The following is a 5,384-nucleotide window of genomic DNA, read 5'->3' on the forward strand; positions in this document are numbered from 1 at the left end:
CGATCAGAAAAATGATCGCTTAGTGACACTGGCAAAAGGGGGTGAAAGGGTTAACTAGGGGCAATCAGGGGGTTAAAACCATTATTGGGTAGTATATCGGGGTACCTAGCGCTATAAAAACCAGGCGGTGAACCTAAAAAAATAACTAGCTACCTAGCGACAGTAGCGACACTAATGCAGCGATCAGAAAAATGATCGCTTAGTGACACTGGCAAAAGGGGGTGAAAGGGTTAACTAGGGGCATTCAGGGGGTTAAAACCATTATTGGGTAGTATATCGGGGTACCTAGCGATATATAAAAACCTGGCGGTGAACCTAAAAAAATAACTAGCTACCTAGCGACAGTAGCGACACTAATGCAGCGATCAGAAAAATGATCGCTTAGTGACACTGGCAAAAGGGGGTGAAAGGGTTAACTCTAGGGGCAATCAGGGGGTTAAATCTTTATTGGGGGTGATAGGGGGCTACCCTGGACCTAACACTAACTGCCCTGACAGTTTTTATTGTTACAACTGACACTGAATGCAGTGCTCAGTAAAGAAATGATCAATGCAATCAGTGACACTGTGACTGGGGGGGGAGGGGGGGCGGGGGGGGATCGGGGGGGGGTTTGTGTGCCTGTGTGTACCTACATGTCAGTGTAGTGTTGGTGCACACTTACTTTTAGTCTTCTCCTCGTAGTCCGGTCAAAAAAACCGCCCCGAGGAGAATGACATCACTTCCTCCTTCCTGTGTAAACAATACACAGTGGGAGGAAGCTTCTCATTGGCCAGGAGCGATCCAGAGGGGGTGGCCAGAAACCAACGGCCATCCCCTCATCACGGATCGCTCCTGGAGCAAACCGGACCGTATCCAGCGGGAGGGGGTCCGATCGGACCCCCCACCCGCTGGAAGGCAGGCACGTACATGTACCTACGTGCTTGTGCCTGCCTGTGCCATTGTAATGACATACAATGGCAATACGGCGGTCCTTAAGTGGTTAATAAAAATGCCATAAAACTATCCCCTATTTTGTAGACACTATAACTTTTGTGCAAACCAATCAATATACGCTTATTGTGATTTTTTTTACCAAAAATATGTAGAAGAATACGTATCGGCCTAAACTGAGAAAAAATTTTTTTTTATATATTTTTGGGGGATATTCATTATAGCAAAAAGTAAAAAATATTGCATTTTATATTGCAAAAGATAATGTTACGCCATGTAAATTGATACCCAACATGTCACGCTTCAATATTGCGTCCTCTCGTGGAATGGCGACAATCGTTGACCCATAAAAATCTCCATAGGCAACGTTTAAAGATTTCTACAGGTTACCAGTTTTGAGTTACAGTAGAGGTCTTGGGCTAGAATTATTGTCTCTCACTCTAACGATCTACCTCACATGTGTGGTTTGAACTCTGTTTACATATTCGCGACTTACCTATGAGTTAGTTTCTGCACGCTAGCCTAGAGGAACGGGGCGCTTTAAATTTTTTTCTTTTTCTTATTTATTTTCTTTTTACACTGTCCATTTTAAAAATGTTTTTTGGATCCCTTTTTTTTCCTATTACAAGGAATGTAAACATTCCTTGTAATAGATAAAAAGCATGACAGGACCTCTTTAATGTGAGATCTGAGGTCAAAAAGACCTCAGATGTCACATTCACAATTAAATGCAACAAAAAAGAAAAGAAAATTCTTTCAATAAAATTATTTTTCCCTTCAAGGCCGTAGGGCGGAAGTGAAATTTGACGTCACTTCCGTCATCCATCGTCATAGAGTTGATTGGGGGCCATCATTCCCTCACTCAACTTGATGCCTCAGAAGGGAAAGGATTGGATTGTCTCTGCCACTGCCGGCGGCTCCGATAAGCAGCGGAGACAATTGGGGGGGGGGGGGGGGTGGGCCCCTCTCCTGCCGCTGATTAAAAAATAATCTCGCCGAGAATACCACTTTTATCTTAAAGCGGATCACTCGCCGTTTCCGAAAATACCAGGGTTATGGCAGCTATCTGCTGCCATAACAACGGTATTCAACGTCAAAATAACGATGTATAACGACGGCAGGCAGGCGGTCTGGAAGGTTAAAGCTGAACTCTGGGGAAAATGTAAAGCAAAGCTGCCCTTGCAATGGCCCCATTTCTCTCCAAACGGTTCATTGTTTTTTTTTGTCTAGACTAGAGTACCAATAAATAACAGTTTTGATTATCTTACACTCCTGCAGGTTTCTCCCCTTCCAAACCATGTAACCCGCGTCCCCTAAGGCCACTTCTCTTCACCATTCCATCGGTCACATCATCGCATACAATCAGGGCAGGACTTAGGGTTGTGGGGGCCCCTGGGCTTGAGTCACTTTCGGATCCCTACCTTCTATACATTACTGTATTTATCGGCGTATAACACGCAACGGCGTATAACACGCACCCCAAGTTTAGTAGGGAATTTTAAGGAAAAAACTTACATTTAATTGCCCATCAATGCAGCCTTATCAGTGTCCATCTGCAGCCTTGCCCATCCATCTGCAGCCTTGTCCAGTGTCATTGCAGCCTTGCCAGTGTAGCCTTGTCATTTGCAGCCTTCCCCCAGTGTCTTTGGCAGCCATGTCATTGCAGCCTTGAAGTTTAAAAATGGCGCCGCCGAGATACAGAGTCCTGTGTATCTCGGCAGCTCTCGGGTCCTCTTGGTGGCTCTCGGGTCCTCTCAGCGGCTCTCGGGTCCTCTCGCAGTCCCGAGCGGAGCCGAGAGTCCCTGTGTTATGTCCATCATAGGGCGGGACTGGGCGTAACTGTGAGTGGAGCCGAACCGAGCACACTCGGCTATGTATCTCGGCAAGACCCGCAGGGCCCCCTATTGGGCAGGGCCCATGGACTTGAGCCCAGTCAAGCCCAATGGTAAGTCCAGCCCTGCATACAATGCAGAACCTGTGGTCCTGAATTGTAATGTGTCCCAGATTAAGTCCACAGTAACACTAAAATCTCTGCATCTATAGACATCCATGATCTAACACTAACCAATCTATCCCTGGAAAAAAAGAAATCGCTATACATACCTTTTTAAAGCCAATCTGACCCGATCCCTTGCTGAGCTGTGAGCCGCGGCTTTGCTATGGAGGTGGGTGCAGAGGACACAGCTGACAACGGAAGCCCCATTTATTGAGAACTACAAGCCGACAGCTGCTAAGCTTGCAGGGACTCGTAGTTCATTCATGAATGAATGACACATCTGTGTGGGTGGAGCCCAGCACGGCCGCGCTGCTTTCAAAAACTGACAGCTAATACAGGGATCTTCTCCCTGTACTGCTGCCCCTGGGGGGGGGGGGGGGTCAGCAGGCAGTGGCTGTAGCACTGGGAACACATTACAAGGTCCACCCTAAAATCGGGTGGAACATGTAACGTGTTCTCAAAGGTGGATGTATACTTTAAAGGAGCAGTATAGCCAAAGCTCCTTTGGCCCTACTTCTCCTATGGATCATTCTGCATTCCTGTGATCCGTGATCTGTTTTCAGCAGACAGTGGGCTGAAGTTGACATCACAGAGCCGCTCCAGATTTTGGAAAGATCCCAGCCATATGGGATATACAGACTGAGTCAGCCTTTCCCACCTCCTCCACAGCCCATCGCTCCAGTGAGTGTTGGAGGGGAGAGCAGTATGGCTGCCATCTCATCCCTTTAAACCCGAACACATATTAATTACAAAGATTCTGAGGCTGATTAAGGTGGTAATTAAACTCACTTGGTGCCTTATCTGCATTTAATTAGCCTCAGACCCCAGTGTAATTCAAAGGTCTTCGGGTTTAAAAGGATGAGGTGGCAACTCTAGAAAGCAGAGAGCTGCTGACTAACAGTCACAGCTCTCTGCTCAAAGTGGAGGGGGAGAACTGAGCAATCAGCAGTGTTTGATTACTCAGTTCTCACAGACGTTGGGGGACAGATGAAGAATCAGATCAATGCTGCATCCACCTAGGAGAATATAAATGTTGTTTTTTTTTTTTTTTGAAAGCCTTACTTCTATTTTAAGATAATAACACCTTCAGCCTTTAGAACCACTTCAAAGAAATTTTGCTATAAAATAATATTACAAGAAATAGTCAGCATGGATTCATAAAAGACCAAAGCTGTCAACAAAGCTGCTTTCTTTTTATGAGGAAGTATGTAAATACTTAGACAAAGGAGTGGCTGTTGATATACGGTATTATATCTGGACTTTGTAAGAGCATTTGACACAGTTCCCAACACCATACCTCCCAACTTTTTGAGATGGGAATGAGGGACACCTATCAGCAAAAGTATGCAGGCATAGGACACACCCCTTGCCACACCACCTTAAAGGGGAATTGAACAAAAAAAAACAAGATTGGTTAAACCCACAAGTGCTTTTTTTTACCACTACTATTCCTTTATATTGGCTTTTGGAATTTACAAATGAAGCAATTACCTTGCTTCCGCGAAAATAAGCCCGGATCTTATATGAATTTTTTCAACAGAGGACCCAGTAGGGCTTATTTTCGGGGTAGGGCTTGTCATGTGCTGTCTCATCTCCTGGAACTGAGTTAAAAATGCCTGTAAAATTAAAAAATGTACTGTATTACAGCCCCTAGACCATGGAAAGTGTGCACCATACCTTCCTACAGCGCCTTCCTCTATGCTTCCGTGACCCGCCTGATCGGTCTTCCTTGCTCTGAGCGCTGCAGAGGGAGGGGGGCCCGAGATCTGACAGCTGGCAGAAGGAGAGCAGCGGGGAATCAGCTGATCGCTGCTCGGCGCTTCCATGTACCGCCTGAATGGTCTTTTCCTACACCGAACACTACAGAGGGAGGGGGGCTGAAATCCCCCCTGACAAAAGAGGAGGAGAGCAGTGGGGATCAGTTGATTGCTGCTCGGCGCTTCCATGTACCATCTGAATGGTCTTTTCCTACACCGAACACTACAGAGCGAGGGGGGCTGAGATCCCCCCCTGACAGAAGAGGAGGAGAGCAGCGGGGATCAGCTGAGCAGCACCACAACAAAGGTATTCACCACAGAAGCATACACAGTGTAGACCACACAACACAACCCTTCCAAACTAGGGCTTATTTTCCAGGTAGGGCTTATATTGGAGCCTTCTCAAAAAATTACAGTAGGGCTTACTTTCGGGGTAGGTCTTATTTTTGGGGAAACATGGAACTAAATCAGATGAAAGGTTTAGCGCTTTTTGATTAATAAAAAGTGCATTTTATGTACATCTATATGGATCAGACCAAAATGAGGGACAAATGAGGAAGAACGAGGGACAGAGGGACATTGTTCCAAATCAGGGACAGTTCCTCCAAGTCAGGGACAGTTGGGAGCTATGCCTAACACTTGACTAATGTGACAGTTAAAGGGTAAGTTCACTTTTTACCGAAAAATAATAAATGCACATT

This window comes from Lithobates pipiens, unplaced genomic scaffold (assembly GCF_037356315.1).
Source record: "Lithobates pipiens isolate NorthernLeopardFrog02 unplaced genomic scaffold, aLitPip1_a1.2 Scaffold_8, whole genome shotgun sequence".
Taxonomy (NCBI): Eukaryota; Metazoa; Chordata; class Amphibia; order Anura; family Ranidae; genus Lithobates; species Lithobates pipiens.